This window comes from Erithacus rubecula (genome assembly GCF_903797595.1).
Source record: "Erithacus rubecula genome assembly, contig: scaffold_184_arrow_ctg1, whole genome shotgun sequence".
Taxonomy (NCBI): Eukaryota; Metazoa; Chordata; class Aves; order Passeriformes; family Muscicapidae; genus Erithacus; species Erithacus rubecula.
The window spans coordinates 184,869-201,808 of record NW_027636126.1 but is presented as its reverse complement, the minus strand read 5'-3'; the positions used below and the strand labels follow the sequence as shown (position 1 = coordinate 201,808).

Here is a 16,940-nt window from a genome sequence, read left to right as displayed (position 1 = left end):
GAGTGTCTGAGAGGTTTTTTGGCAACCATGGCCTCTTATTCTCTCCTCTAAGGAGTCCATGAGGAGCCTGTGTTGGGGATGGACCTCAGTGAATTCCATTAACGCTTTGAGACACTTTGGATTTTTCTTCTGAATTGGACTCCTGGAAAGGTTTGTGCAATCTCCCCTCAGGCCCTGAGGTTCAAGGGCTCAGCACCAAATGCACCATGGGGCTCATTTTAAAAAAGCAAACCATGATAAACATGACAAACCGTGGCTCTGCTTTGATTTTCCTCTGGTTGAGAACATATACAGCAATTTGTTAGATTCAGTATTTTCGCTGCTTTGATCTTGACATTTTCATGACCATTTTTATGAATAATCTTTGATAAAACTCTGGAGGTGTTTCTGCAAACAATGATTCTGGCTGACTATCAAGATACAATTTACAGGCATCAGTAGTAGTTTAGTAACACAGTTCTACATTCTTTTTCCTCAACCTCATTCAGGTTAGGAACAATATTTCTGTTGTCCACAGAGCTCACACCTGTTTAATTCCAGAATAATGTCCCCAAAGTCCTTTGCTGTTCAGCTTTCCTGCACTGTCTGTGGCTGACAAGGCTTGGTGGGTCCTTTCCCCTCCAGCTGGAGAGGGCTGGGTCCCAGTCCCTGAGGGCACCCAGGCTCCTGGTTGGAATTCCTGTCAAAGTGCCTCAGTATCACATCAGCCTTCACATGAAGCCTCATGGATCAGGGCATTTTTCAAAGAGATGTTGGGACAAACAGGGAGATTTGATCTGGCAGGATCTGTAAAACAATATCCCATAACATCCACTTGTTCTGGCACAGAACACTTGGCTGCAGGGACATATTCCCATCCTTCTCACCCAGGGTTCAGGATTCAAACAGTGCTGTTTTCCCCCAGAGCTGTTCCTTCAGCTGGCCTGGGAGGTCCATTTGGCCTCTGCACCCAGACTCTGGCTCTGTATTAGGACTGGTGCATCCAAACCCTTTGTCTTCATGAGCAGCAGAGATTTGAGGTGGATGTCCTTTTCTCACAATTGTTCTAAAAACTGCAATATCAATAATTGTGCTACTGTTCCACAATTAAATATGGGGTTGAATAATCCAATTGTTCATTATTGTTTAAGAGAATTATTTTAATTTCTCCTTGATAATCTGCCCCAATTACTCCTCCCAAGACATGAACATTTCAAGGCCAAGCTTGAGTGAGCATTTATCAAATCAAAAGCATCCTGAAGGAATCTGAATAACTGTTCTGATATTGATCATTCTCATTTGCTTCTGATTTATCCTAACTAATTCCAGTGCATAATGGTCCAGGCCTGCAGCCTCTAGGGTGGCCCTGTCAGGGCCATCACGCCTGGAATAATTTCCCAGGCAGTCCAAGTCTCATTGTCCATGGTTGTATTTGCAAACTGGGTGCAGCCATGCATATCCAGGGGATTTCCATTTCCCACTGGGCCCATTGTTAAAGGGATGGAGCACATCTGTGAGATGGATTTTCATTGCAATTAATTCCATCTCCTATTATTTTTTCAACTGCTCTTTTAAAACCCTCTCATCTGTCAATCAGTGCTGCTGCTTCTGGGTAGTCTGGTGCATGAAAAACCTAGCAGTCTTACTCACTTTATTTTTCACAGGAAACAGACAAAGCATTTTACATCCTAGTGTCAGCAAACCCTATAAAAACTGCCAATATCATCCCTTCCTCCTTCATTCTTTGTATGCAATCTCACAGAGTTCATCAGTGATGTGTTGGGTCCTGGCCCGTAATTTTGTGTAGAGTATTATGCGTTACATCTCTGAGCAGTAAAAGATAAAATTTTGTATTTGGAGCATTATTTTACAATGTCATTATTCATATCTGAATGTACATGCATCAAATTTTCATTGTATTATAAATATATATATATAATTATTGATTATAATATTACTCTATCCTTTGCACAAACAAATCCAAGTTCAAGATTAAAGCCTTTCTGTCACTCCATGTTGTAGCATTTTGACAGCAATCATTCTCTCTGTAGATGCTGTTTTTGAGATGCCATTAATAAAATTCATCCTCATCTTCCCAAACACACAAGTTCTTTTCATTTTTCCATATTTCAATACATGCAGTGGTTCAGCTTATTTCAGCTGACTTCCCCATTGCTCTCATGATGCTCTGACCAGCAAATTCTAGGGAAGGTTTTCCCTCTACCTGGCAATTTCAGATAGGACTGATTTCTTACATTTACATACAAAAGGCAACATTTTTGGTGATCTAGCCAGACCACACCAGCTCTGTTTTACCAGTGGGCAGGGTCAGCAGTAGAGACACAGACACCAAGCTCAGGAATCAGTGTCATTTACTGTAGTTCAAAGCAGCAAAATGTCACAAAAGGAGAAGCTCAGCAATGCACCCAACCATCACTACCAAAGATTGCCTGCAGTGATAGAGACAGCACCAGTTACCCCCAGACTTTGCCACCACCAAGGTGCACACATCAGCTGGGGGAAGCTGTCACAGCCAAGGGCTGCAGAGCCACTCCCGGACACTGGGAATTCCTGCAGGTGCCTCCAGCCACAGGTGAGGCTTCCAACCCTGCTGTGAGAGGGCCCAGCTCTGACAGTGCTGAATAAACAATCTGACAGCACTGCTAGTGCGGGAACATCTGGTTTCATTCTCCTCTTGGGTTCCTCCCAAAGCCTGGCCAGGGCTCAAGGAGGAACCAAGGCAGGCTTTGGTCACACACCCCCAAACATGGCCAGGTGACAGATTTCATGGCATTGTCCAGTTTCTAAATGCAGAAAGGCCAATATATGTTTACTAGTGAGTGAATACATCTATGACAGTACTAATGACCATGCATATTTTTTTAATGAGTAGATAGAAAAATAACTTTTGGTTGGAAGGTTCATCCAGAGGTCACCTGTGGCTCAGGGCCTGTTGTCCAGGCCAAGGCACTTCAGGGATGTTCTTTACTGTTGGGCTTGACAGTGCTGGGTGAATGACTGGACACACTGTGCTCAGTCTTTTCCAACAGAAAGGATTCTATATTCCAGGATTCCATCTGCTGCATTCAGCCTGGTCCATGTTGGCAGCATTACTTTGGTCAAAGTCCCCTCTTGCTCAGTTCTTGTGGCCTAAGGCTCCTTTAGATCCTGGTGCTCAGCTGCTCATGCTGAACCAGATACTGGCAGAGAAGAATACAGTCATCCAATTCCTTCTGGGGACGCTCAGAGTGGAGGCTGTGGAACCAGGAGCATTGTTTGTTGTGGTCTCTTCTCTGCCCTTCACACCTTTCAGCACTTTGAATCAGCCAAGAGCTTTCTCCAAGGGTGCAGTGAAGCAGCTGTTCCTGCTGTTCCTGCTGTTCCCAGCTCTGGCTCTTGCCAGTCTCTGATCTTGACTGGTTTTGTCCCTCTTGCTGTCCCCTCTGTTCCCCCTGTGCTCAGTGGCTGATGCCCAGGACTGTGGAACTGGCACAGATCAAGGGCTCCAGCCCCTCCTTTCTCTGCCCTTGGAGCTGCCTGGGCACAGCAGCCTTTTCCATCTGGAAGCTCCACATGAGAGGGAGTCCTCACCGCTGCTCCCTGCACTCCTTCAGGAGCCCAGAGCTGCCATCTCGAGTCCCTGCTGGCACTGGGGGCTCCCAGGTGCCCCAGCCTGCTGTGACCCCACTGCACACAGGAGGGAAGAGTGGCAGGGGCTGTGCTGAAAGTCAGCTCCATGTGCTGCTGCTGCTGTGGGGGTCATTTATCCAGCTCTGCCCCAGAGTCAGGGATCAGATCCAGGCACTGCTGCTGCTTCCTCGGGATCCATGAGATGGGGAACATATATAGTTGTGAAAATTCAGTATTTTAGAAGACTATAATATGCTTAAGCATGTGGAGGAGAATAGATCACATAGGAGAAACAGTATCTAACAGACCTTATAGAAGCTTAGTTATCTGGAAAAAACATTAAGATAAGATATATTGCGAAAACTCAGCAAAGCAAGACCTAGGTGTTATAGAAGCCTGACGAAGCAGAAACCTGAAGCTCCAAAAACCAGCCAGAACCAGACAAGTGGTTTTCAGGGAAAAAGGTTAATGTGACGAAGAGCCAGACCTGCACTTTGCCTGCCCAGAAGCAGAGGTCAAACAGCAATCACCAAGGAAGGACATACGGCCTTCATCCCAAGGACCACAGAGCATGATAGCAGGAGGTGTTGCAGCTAATTACAGTCCAAAGTGGGAAAAGGCAGAGATGGGTGGGCAGGGAGATGGGGGCTTCTGGGATCAATATGTATTTATACCTGGAACCTGTCTTGACCAGGTACCCATGGTTTGGAGGAGATATCCGCCCATGTGTCCCAGCTGGAAATGAAACATATGCTCTAAAATTTTGCTGTCAGTTCCTGATTCCCAAAATCAGTGTGACACTCCAGATGCTCATGGAACCAAGGGCCAGTGTGACACAGCAGGGACTCATGGAAACAAGAGGTCATTGTGAGCCTAGGGGGCTGTAACACTCCAGAACACTGAAATGCTGGGGGTGAACAAAGGTTCCTTTACTCAAGTTTGGTGCACAGGAGAAAACCCCAGCCAGATATCCTCAATAGGTCAAATGACACAAAAACTTTACTGGAAAAGTATATAAATTAAGGAACTCTTGAAAAGGATTTAATACAACATCCAATTCAACACAAAACACATACCATAGAAGGAACTTCATTATCTTAACCTCATTTAACCTAGAAGCCTTTAAACACTTCAGTTGCTTTGGTACTTGAAACTGTTCCATATAAAGAGTATTAGGAGAGGAAAGAAAGACAGACATAAAGACATAAGCTCAATAGAAAGACACACACATGACTACCAACTCCTCGGGTTCCAGTGTGGGTGAGACACAGACCCCAGCAGAAGCAGGATACAGACCATGGGCTCAGTGCCTGCTCTGTGTTTTGAGCCTCTGGACCTTCGTGTGTCTCCCCAAGGTGGGACTTGTGATTGCTCCAGCAATCAGAGCCTGGGTCAGCACCAGCCCACTGTGTGACTGATTGACAGCTCATCCCAAGGTGTCTGGGACATTGATCTCATCCAGGCTCTGAAAGTGACCATGGTGACACTGTGGAACCTCATGTAACCTCCTGGTCAGTTGCGACAATGCAGGTTCAGGGACATCATGGAGGACACCATGAAACCTCATGGAATCAAAGAGACCATTGTGACAACGTGGTGCCTCATGGAATCAGGGAGACCGTTATGAAACTCAGGGATCCCATGGAGCCAAAAGTCAGTGATGAGGCTGTGGGGCGGTAGAACCAAGGATCCATTGACACAACCGAGCCACATGGTGCCCAGGGGCCATGGTGACACATTCAGAAGCAAGGAAAGCATGTGACAAGGAGAATATTGTAACAAGGAGAGTATTGTGACACTAGAGGGACTCATGGAAGCAAGGAGAACTTTGTGACATGTGGGCCCCGTGGAACCAAAGGAACATGAAACAGGTCTGGCTGGCTGGGACTCCTGGGGCCACGTGACAGGTCTGGCTGACCTTGGCATGTCGAGGCTGTTGCTCATCAGCCCCTCAAGTGCTGGGGCTTGTGATTTCCTTCCTGTGGAAAAGAACCATCCTTCTCATTGAAGTAGCCATGGCCAAAATTTGGATTCCTTCTCCTAACTTCCTTATATGCAAAGATTGTTTCCAGATGTAATCTGTCATGACAGACAGATCTGGGTGGTTTGGCTACCCAGAGGTCCACTTCTCATCTGCCTTTGAAACACTGCGACCCATGTGCTTTTCTTTCTTATGGGGAAAAACCCCCACCTTTGACATCCAGGAATCCATGTCCAATTTGGGATTCCACTTCCAGAATTCCTTATATGCAAGGATAACTCCAAGACAAAAGCTGCCATGACTGACAAGTCTGGCTGGCCTTGGCATTCTGACAGCTGGCTCTCATCTGCATTTTGAAACACTGGGGCTCAGTGCTTTCCTTCCTAATGAAAAGAACTCTCTTTCCATGCCAGGCACTCATGGCCAAAATTGATATTGCACCTCCAAAAATCCCTATGCCCAAGAATTGCCCCAGATGAAAGGTGCCAGGAGAGACAGGTCAGGCTGGCTTGGCCTATGGTGCTCACACCTCATCTTCTTCCAAAATATTTGGGCTTCACACTTTTCTTTCCTATGAAAAAAAAAAAAAAAAGCATTCACCTCAACCAGGTGCCCATGGCCAAATTTGGATTCCACCTCCAAAACTCTGTACATCCATGGATTGCTCCCAAGTGAAAACTGCCAGGACAGACAGGTCTGGCTGTCCTCGGCCTCTTGGAGGCTGCCTCTCCCCTGCTTTTGAAACACTGGGGCTCAGTGCTTTCCTTAAAATGGAAAAGAACAATGGTTCTTGTCAAGGTGTCTATGACTGTTCGGCCTCCCAAATTCTGTATGTCCAAAAAATTTCTCCCAAGCAAAGCTGCCAGGTCAAAATGGTCTGGCTGCCTTGGCCTCCCAGGAGCCACCTCTCTCCTTTTCTGCCTTTGAAATACTGGGGCTCGGTGCATTTCTTCCTATGGAAAAGAACCAACCCTCTTATCAATGCAGAAATGGCCAAAACTGGGACTCCGCCTCCAAATTCTGTGTATCCAAGAATTACTTTCCGACAAAAGTTGCCAGGACAGAATTCAGGCTGCCTTTGGCCTATGATGGCCGCCTTCCATCTGCCTCTGAAACACCAGTGCTCCATTCTTTCCTTCTTATGGGAAAGAACTGTTTCTCCTCCAGGTGTTAATGTCCAAAATTGGTATTCTGCCTCTGAAATTCCATATATCTGGAGATGGTTACCAGACAAAATTGCCAACACAGTCAAGTCTGGCTGTCCCAGTCCATCTGATGACTGCCCTTCATCTGCCCCTGCAACACTGGGGCTCGGTTGCTTCCTTCCTATAGAGACCATGGTGAAATTATGGGGACATCAAGGAACCATGGAGACCATTGTGACACTGCAGGGTGCCATGGATCCAAGGGGCCATTGTGACATTGTGGAGACACAATGGAACCAAGGGGTGATTGTGACACTGTGGAACTTCGTGGAACCAAGGACATCATCGTGGCACTATGGGCCGCTTGGTCCCAAGGGGCCAGTGTGCAGCAGCAGGGCTGTGTGGAACCAAGAGGCCATTGCTGCATTACAGGGCCTCATGCAGCCAAAGGGCCACTGTGATCCTGCAGGGCACCGTGAATCCATGGAGACCATTGTGGCACAGCCAGGCCCCATGGAACCATGGACACCATTGTGACACTGTGGGGCCTCATGGAACCAAGGGGACATAGAACAGATCTGGCTGGTTTCGCTTCTCAAAATCCACCTGAGAGGTCCAGCTGACGCTGCTATGTCAAGGGCTGTCCCTCATCAGCCCCTGGAGCACTGGGGCCCTGTGCTTTCTTTCCTATGGAAAAGAACCATCCATCTTTCCAGGTACCTATGGCCAAAATTTATATTTCTGCTGAAAAATTCCTTGTATGCAAGGGTTCTCCCAAAAATAAGCTGCCAAAACAGGATGGAGAGCTCTGCCTGGCCTTGCCTCTAGAGGTCATGTCTCATCTCAAGGAAGCCCTAAGAAAAGTATTTGAACAGGTTTTACTACTGGAACATCAATGAGACTCTCATTCTCTGAAAAAGTCAGACGCTCATCTGATTATATGTGCCTTTTTTGTTCTCATTGTATATTATGCAGGTAATAATTTTTTTTGAGCTAAATAATATTATTTTTCTCACTCCACCAGTGTTATCTGACACTAAACACCTCCTCTACATATGGATGCAGGTCACCTGTATCAGCAAACACAGTAAAGAATCCAGCAGGAATTACTTGTCTCTGCTCCTATCTGCCACATCCCCTCTGGAGCTGGAGGTGCAGTCGTGGTGCCCACAGCAGCCCTGAGGCTCTGCCCCATGGCCTCCCTGCTGGGCAGCCTCTGCCAGCTCCTGCACAGCCCGTGGCACCTGTGGCTGTACTGACAGCCCTGCCCCGGGCTCTGCCAGGCTCTGGGCCAGCAGAGAGGCCAGGCAGGGCTGGCCATGGCTGGGAACAGGCCCTGAGCCCCACAGGAGGATGGAGCTGGGCCACAGCCAAACTCAGGCCAGGGCAAACCTGGGCTCAGCAGCCAGAGCTGGCAATGGCTGGGGACAGAGGCTGGTGCTGACAAATGTCCTGGGCCCCCTCCCTGCCCTGTGCATGCCACCAAGGGCACAGAGCAGCCTCCTCTCTGGGCCACTTGCCTGTTTCCAATCCCTTCCCCAGGTGCTGGCCCTGCCCCACAAGGGCTGGGCTGAGTCCTGCCCCTGCACGCTCAGCCAGGCTGAGATGGACACTGCTGGTGTCTCTGGCAGGCTCTCTCAGGCCAGCCCAGCTCCCTGCAAGCTGTGCCAGCTGCCCTGAGCTCTGTGCAGCACCAAGGGCCTCTCCCCAGCACAGCCCAGCCGGCTCTGGCCCCACAGCTCTGCTCAGGGCAGGGGGCTCTGGGCAGTGGCCCCACAGCCTCAGCCCCTGGCCAGGGCACAGCAGCAGCTGCAGCTCAGACAGGACTCAGCCCCAGCCACGGGCAAGGTGCTTGGCCAAGGCAAAAGGAGGCTCCCTGTGTGCCCTGCTCCCCTCTCCCTGAGCTCCTGAGAGCTCTGCAGCCCCTGCTGCCATCCCATCTGCCCAGGCCAGCACAACAGCCCCGGCCTTGGGGCTCTCCAGAGCTGCTCCTGCTCCAGGCCCAGGGCCCATCCCAGAGCTGGGGCAGCCACAAAGCTGTGCCCATTTCTGTTCATTGCTGATCTGATGAGGATGGATCCTCAACCACTTGGAGGCTGCTGATGTATTTTACTGCCCCAGAGGCCTCTTCTTTCTTGAGCTATTCAATTCAAGAATTCAGGGAGAAAGGCTCATAAACATTTTTTTCAAAACACCCAAACAAGAAAAGCCCCTGGGAATAATTTCAGTTTTCAATTCTTCTGTGGCTAATCAGATTTCCAAGTGAATATACTATCATGAAAACAAAGCAGATAAAACTAGTTTATCCTGTTGCAGGTTTTTTTCCTGTTTAGAGATGGATGTCATCAATGTCCAATTGATATTGACATCCAGCACCTTCTAAGGTAGTCAGAATAGATATGAAAATCATCATTCATGGCTGACAATCAATAACACTTTGTCCCCACCCCCTTCCCAGCATTTCCCTCATCCAAGCCCTGGGTATCCTATGGATCAGGAGTGGTGTAGCCAGCAGGACCAAGCCAGTGATTCTCCCACTGGGCTCTGCACTGGTGAGGTCATGCTTTGAGTACAGTGTCCAGTTCTGAGCCCCCCCAATTAAGAAAGGACATGGAGAGGCTGGAGGAGACAAAGGCAAAAAAGGCTGGTGAGGGGTCTGGAACACAGGTCCTGTGAGGAGCAGCTGAGGGAGCTGGGCATGTTTATCCTGGAGGAAGCTCAGGGGAGACCTCATCACTTTTTGCAACTCCCTGACAGGAGGATGCAGCGAGGTGGGGGTAGGGTTCTTCTGCCAGGGACCAGGGACAGGAAAAGAGGACACAACCTTTAAGTGCACCAGGGGAAGTTTAGTGAGGATATTAGGAAATAGTCTTCACAAAAAGGGTGATTGGGCATTGCATTGGGCTGCCCAGGGAGGTGGGTGAGTCACTATCCCTGGAAGAGTTTCAGGATAGACTGGATGTGGCACTGAGTGCCATAGTCTGGGTGACAAGCTGGTGTTGGTCACAGGTTGGACTTGATGCTCTCAAAGTTCTTTTCCAGCCTGGGTGATTCTGTGATGATTGTGACACTGCAGGGCCCTGGGGAAACAAGGGGACATTGTGACACTGCAGGGTCTTGTGCAACTGAGAAGACCATGGTGACATTTTGTATGACACGGCACCACAGAGCCAAGGGGCCACTGTGACACTGTGGGGCTACATGGAAGCAAGGAGTCCATAGTGACACTCTGGATCCTTGTGGAACCACAGAGGCCACTATGACACTGCAGGGCCTTGTGAAACCGAGGGGCCATTGTGACACTGTGGGACCAAGGAGAACCTTGTGACAGCCTGACGCCAACAGAATCAAGGGACTGTTTTTCCACTGCAGGGACTCTTGGAAGTCCTCAGTTTAGGAAAAAATACGGAGAAGCTAGAGCATGTTTAGAGAAGGGCAACAAGGCTGCTGAGGGGTCTGGAACACAAGACCTGTGAGGAGTGGCTGAGGGAGCTGGGGATGTTTATCTTGGAGACGAGAAAGCTCAGCAGGACAAGGTGGTGTCAGGGCACAGGTTGGACTTAATGATCTCCAAGATATTTTCCAGACTGGCTGATTCCGTGATTCTCTGAAACCACTCCTGGAGCAGTTTCAGGTTGAGCCCTGAGTCTCCTCTTCAGAAAGTCCAGCAGCCCAGGTCCCTCAGCTTCTCCACACAGCCCCAAAGCCAATCCTGTCAGTCCTGCAGAGCCTCTCCAGCCCCTCCTCACTGCCCAGAACAGGGAGCCCACACCCAGACACACCAGCCCAGATGTCCCCCCTGGCCTGTGGTGCCTGTGGGAAGGGAGCAGCACGAGGCACTGCAGGACCCTGCAGACAATTCCTGAAGCACTTGTAGGATGATCCTGCTGTACATGGTGCCAGCTCAGGAATTGAAATGCAGAGTGGTGCCAGAGAGGACAGGGATAACAGGGATGGGCTCTTTGCAGGGGAAGGGACATGGATAGGCAATAGGAAGAAATTTAGATCAGAAAATGTGAAAAAAAATCACTAGTGAAGCAAAGGAAATACTAAGGGCAGTTTCAGGGTGGCTGCCAGGCAACCCTGGCTCTTGTAACAAGGTTTGCAGTGGGACAGGAAACACACAGCTCATGGAAACAAACTTTCTGGCTGATTGCAGAGGCCATGACAAACCTGAGTGGTTTCCCTCCCGTCTCCCAGCCCTTGCTGGCCCCAGGGGCTGAGGGCATTTGTGCTCACTCAGATCCATCTCCCCACATCAGCACCATAGGGGTGCTGACGCCTGCTCTGTGCAGTGCAAACAGGGGCCCCTGAGCCAGTGCTGCCGTGTCTGTGCCTGCAAGGATGCGGCACCTGTGTGAGCTGGGGGAGAGGCCAGGGCTGCAGAGGGGGGATGTTGTTGGCAGGTGCATGAGGACGCTCTGGGATGCTGCCCTGGGCTGTCCAGCAGAGTGGGGATGGATCAGCCCCTGCTCTGCTGCTCCTTGCCAGGGTCTCCCTCTTGCAGGGACCTTGCAGAGCACCAGCCATGCTGTTTGCCCTCAGTCTGCCCACAGCCAGCCTGGGGCTGCTCACGGGGGTTTTCTCTGCTCAGCACTGGCCTGGCCAAGTGTTGTGGAGAGAGCCTGGCCAAGGAGCCTGGAGCCCCCAGGTCCTGCCCTGAGGCGTCAGCGCTGCCCCAGCAGTGTCCATGGCCTGTCCCTGCTGCAGACCCAGCGCTGCCACCCCCAGGGTGTGCCCAGCCCCGAGAGCACTCAGGCCCTGCAGCAACATGAGGGGCAGGAGGGCAGTGGGGCAGTGGCATGGGAGCAGCACTGGCAACACCAAGTGCTGCTGCTGGGCACAGCTGCTGTGCCAGCACTGATCTGCCCCAGCTCTGCACACAGACATTGCTGCTGCAGCAAAAACAAAAGCGGCCCCCCCAGAGAAGGGAACAAAAGGGGCATCTGTGCAGAAAACTTTGCTGAGAGAGAAATCCTTCAATGTGTTTAAAGCCGTGAAGACTGCAAACCTTTATTGACACATTGTGTATCCACAGGGAAGATGAAGAAACATAACGAGCAATGGAACACAGAGTGGTTTTTTTTTTATGGACAATGTGATAAAACTAAAACAAAGGAAAAATAACCCCACAACCAAACCAAGAAAAAGTATCAAAGATTGCTTTTATTACAAGTGGATTTCAGAAGCTGCCCAGCAGTTTTATGCTTCTGAAAGCAGCCAGTCATCAGTGTCCACACTGAAGCCTTGAGATCTTGGTTCCTCAGGCTGTAGATGAGGGGGTTCAAGGATGGGGGCACCACTGAGTACAAAATTGACAGTGCCAGATCCATGGATGGTGAGGAGATGGAGGGGGGGTTTCAGGTAAGCAAATGCAGCACTGCTGAAAAACAGGAAGACCACAGCCAGGTGAGGGAGGCAGGTGGAAAAGGCTTTGTTCCTTCCCTGCTCAGAGGGGATCCTCAGCACAGCCCTGAAGATCTGCACATAGGAGAAAACAATGAACACAAAACAGCCAAAACATAAACAGATACCAGTAGCAAGAAGCCCAAGTTCCCTGAGATTGGATTTGGAGCAGGAGAGTTTGAGGATCTGTGGGATTTCACAGAAGAACTGGTCCAGGGCATTGCCCTGACACAGGGGCAGGGAAAATGTATTGGCTGTGTGCAGCAGAGCATTCAGAAAGCCACTGGCCCAAGCAGCTGCTGCCATGTGGGCACAAGCTCTGCTGCCCAGGAGGGTCCCGTAGTGCAGGGGTTTGCAGATGGACACGTAGCGGTCGTAGCACATGATGGTCAGGAGGGAAAACTCTGATCCAATGAAAAACGCAAAGGAAAATACCTGTGCCACACATCCTGAATAGGAGATGTTCCTGGTGTCCCAGAGGGAATTGTGCATGGCTTTGGGGACAGTGGTACAGATGGAGCCCAGGTCAGTGAGGGCCAGGTTGAGCAGGAAGAAGAACATGGGGGTGTGCAGGTGGTGGCTGCAGGCTACGGCGCTGATGATGAGGCTGTTGGCCAGGAGGGCAGCCAGGGAAATGCCCAGGAAGAGGCAGAAGTGCAGGAGCTGCAGCTGCCGCGTTTCTGCCAATGGCAGCAGGAGGAAGTTGCTGATGGAGCTGCTGTTGGACATCTCTCCACTCTGGGCATTCTGAGCTGTTGAAAGGAGACTTTGGCAAGGTGGGAACAAATTCTTTGAGCCAATCCTACGAAATATTCTTCAGAATCCTTTCAAATTATCTCCTCATGCTTTGGTAGTAATTTGTTAATGTTTTTCTTTTTTGAGTTTAAGGTTTTGCTGGTGAGTTGATGGCTCAATTTGAGCATTGCTCTCAGCCTGAGCTTTTAGGATCCCTTTGGGATAAAAGGCCTCCCTGTGTCCCAGTGCAGTCAGACCTGCTGGTCCTACACATCTGCCCTTTTCTCATTACCTCCTGCTTTTACAGGGTTCTCACACATAAAATTTTCTAAAAAAAACTTTTTCAGACTCCAGTTTCAGAATGAATGTCTCTAAACCCCCACCTATTTTCCTCTGCAGAAGGACAGGGAGGGATATTCAGGGCTGGTGTGGCTCTCTACTGCCTGGTGTTGTGCCTATTGGGAGCTGTTTCTCTGCAACCAAAGCTTGTCCCTGCCAGTGCTCCCAGAGCCCAGCCCAGCCCTGGGGGCACAGCTCTGTCCTGCACACACGTCCCAGCACAGGGCACTGCCCAGGGACATCTCCCTGCCAGCAGGGCCCCAAGGGCAGCTCAGACAAACTAAGATGCTGCAAGTTATGGTGCTGTTGCTGCTGTCTGTAGGCAGAGGAGAGTGAGGAGGCACTTTGTGAGGGAGATCTGAGGCAGATCTGCTGACGCCAGGTGGGAAAGTGCAGGAGTCTCAGTGACACAGACACACCTGACAGCCCCTTTGCCTTGCATTGAGGAGAAAGCTGAGAGTAGCCCTGGACATGCAGCACCATCTGCACAGCAGGAGAAATCTGTCCTGATGGGGGGTCACTCCTTCCACCTCTGTCTTCGCCCAGCAGTCCATGGGGAGGTACCAGGCAGGCGGCACATGCCCTGGGCTGACCAAGAGCCCTGAGGTCTGCAGGAGCTGCTCTGCAGGACAGCCCTGGGCAGCCCTGGCTGCAGCCCTAGCTTCAGCCCCTGCAGCCGTCCCTGGCAGCAGGAGCCGTCCTGCCCTGTCCCTCTCACAGTGCCCAGGGCAGCCCTGCTCTGCAGCACATCCTCCTGCTCCTCCTGTGCCTCAGAGAAACTGGGAGAGTCCTCCTGACACATCACCCAGGCATTGGGCTGTGCTGGCTCCAGGAGATCCCTCCAGGAGCACAGGGGACATTGCTCTGCACCCAGAAACTCACCATGTCCAGGGAAGTGAAAATGTTTCCCCAAGTGAAGTCTCAGCTCAATGTCTTCCCAGTCCTGATTGCCTTTAGCCTGTCTGTGCCTGGCTTCTGTCCCCTCAGTGCCTGCAGGCAGTGCCCTCAGCCCTGCTGGGCTGGGAGAGGAGCAGCTTCTAAGCAGAAATGTCTTTTTGAAGCTTTTATTGGTTGAGCCTGGGATCTGCCTCTGTGCCAGGAGACCAGCCCAGCTCAGCAGCACAGACACAGCACAAGGATTTTAATGACCCTCACAGGGATTTGGTGCTGTTTACATCAGATTAAGTCCCTCAGTGTGTTAAAGAAACGTCTTAAGAATTCAAAGTTTAATTGAAACACCAAATTTTCCTGAAGTTTTAATGGATTCTGCTGAGGGCTATGTCTGTGAAAGTTGATCGAACTTTGCTATATTTCAGTGCCCCCATACCCTACTAACTCTTTCCAGTGTGTCAAAACACAGGCTAAAGGACTAGGCCTTAGAAATCTCCTTGCTTTGTCTAGTACTCATTACCTCCTCCTCTTGTCTTATCCTGTTTCCACCCAAATCTCTCTCCACACAGCCTCACAGTCCTTTCCCAATCTTTCTACCACACACATGCCTGAGTTGCAGGTATTGAATGTGATTTGCCACACACAAACTTGAGGATCTTAGCTTCAAAATCAACGTGTTTAGGATGTCTCGATTTACACTGAGGGCATAGACCTTGCCGTCTCTCAGAGGAACAATAACAACGTTTTTCACAAATCTTGCACTGTAACAGTAACCATGCAGAGTGCCAACTTCTAGAAGCCCCAAAAGCCTCATAACACCCACAAAAGCAAGCTATTCCTCTTCTCTCTTGAATGTCCAGACCCTCTTGTGCAGACCCTTCCCAGTCCAAAGCTACCAACCTCCCTGCTGAAGTTCGATATATTCCATCCAGTTAACAACACATAAAACACAGAGAAAAATGACCAGTTTGCTGCAATTGTAACTTTTGTCACAAGGTGGCAATATTACTCTAAAATACACAATGACCCGTGGCAGCAGGGGACCGGTTAAGCCCGAACACCGAGTGCTACAGGGAATGCTGTCCTCCTTAAACAGGAATTCCCCACACACAACCCGAATCCAAAAGTCAAAAGCACTGCAAGGAAGGGTATCTCTTTATTAAGGGACAAAGCATCCACCTCTTGTCAACACAGCACACAGTATACAGCAATTTTAAACGATCACCCAATCACTTTGTTCTTCTCCAGCCGTTTCAGTAGCCCAAAACAAAAACAGAGATCCAAGCTCCCACTCGCTTCTTCCTAAGTACATCTCACCAATCAAACAGTCATTCAGAGAGGCAGGACTCAATCAAAATAATGATTAAAATAGCAGCAATAAGTAAGGATTTGCCCAGTTCACCCAAAGAACTGCTGGTGGATCTCCCTGACAGAACAAACCCTTTCTGTGGCCACTGCACCCTCCCGATGATTGCAAGAAAAACTGCCCAGGCTTGCACTGAGCACAGAACGTCTTCTGCGTCTTGTCAGCTGCCTTTTAGCCATGTGTAGGCCTGACAGGCATACACATAATTTCAAACATGCAATTTTGTCTGCAGTCCAGCAACATGTCTTGTCTGTCCCCATGATGAGCAGCTGGGGATCGGAGGTCCCTCCAGGAAGGTCCCAGAGACATCCATAGCCCAGGCTGCTCTTGCAGCCAAACAGAGTTTCTCATGGCAAACTCGCCAATTGATAGAGAAAAAAGGACTCTCCAGCCAGTTTCAGTTAGAAAGTAGTGTATTTATTACAATGCTGGGCAAGCCCAGGAGAAATCTCCCACAAGGATGTGCAAAATACCCAGGGCTCTTGCCTTATTTTTTCCATCAAAATCTTACCTATTCATTTAGTTACCCAATATGCCTATAGATATGAATTACCTAACACCCCATACCCTTACTTTGTATTAAAATTAGCTCAAAGTTCTTTTGCACAGTCCTTGCACAGTCCTTTCCTTCAAATGGGTCAGTGGGTGTTTGAAATGGGTCAGAGGTCTCCTAATGATGAAGTCAGGGAGCCTTCCTTGTTTTCACCTTTTCACCTTGGTCTTGTTCCTAGGTTCTCGGGCCCTTTGACCATAGTTCAAGTTCCCAGGCTGGTTCTGGCTGGTTGCAGTGCCCAGGTGCAGTTACGGTTTCTTCACTTCAATAATATTGCAACTGCCCAACTTGACACAACAAAGCCAAGCAAATGATTTATTTTCTTATCTCTACTGGCTCAGCCACTGCTTATTGACTTTCTACATTGTTTCTACACTGATCATTATATGTACAGCTTCTATTCCTCAGCTAAGCTCTTAACCCTTTGATTTTTGCATAAGAAAGATGTTGCTATGATAAATATAAACACAATTGAGGTGTTGTATCAGGATTCTCCGCCTGGAGTGCGGTGAAAATGGCTTGAAAAATGCCCTTGCATTTTTGTTTGCAAAACTTTCAGAGGTGGATGGAGAAAGGTAAGCCATGCTGCTTTTGAATGTTGAGGAAATGCTGAAACCAGCCTGACTCACTTAAACTCTTGCTGTCCTTGCTGGGATAAGGAGCCCTTCAGCCTTCCCTGCTCCAGGCTGGACAAGCCCAGCTCCCTCTGCCTCTCCTCACAGTGAAAGAGCTCCAGCCACATCCTGGAGGCTCTTCCTCACCCTGCTCCAGCTGCAGACATTTTTCCTGCCCTGGGGAACCCAAACCAGGCCCCAGTGACCTGGATGGTCCCCATCCTTGATGACCTGATCACACAGCCCTGGCCCCTTGTCCCCGTGTCAGGCTCTGGGGTGGATTTGTGGAACATCTTTGCTG

At 49.7% G+C, this 16,940-nt stretch overlaps 1 pseudogene across 1 annotated transcript; it reads right to left on the bottom strand.

The window, feature by feature from the left end:
- Positions 1-11,888: 11,888 nt before the first annotated feature.
- LOC306815678 (olfactory receptor 14J1-like) lies at positions 11,889-12,870 on the bottom strand (annotated as a pseudogene). The gene has a single exon. The product of its transcript is annotated as an olfactory receptor 14J1-like (transcript).
- Between the last annotated feature and the right edge of the window lie 4,070 nt (positions 12,871-16,940).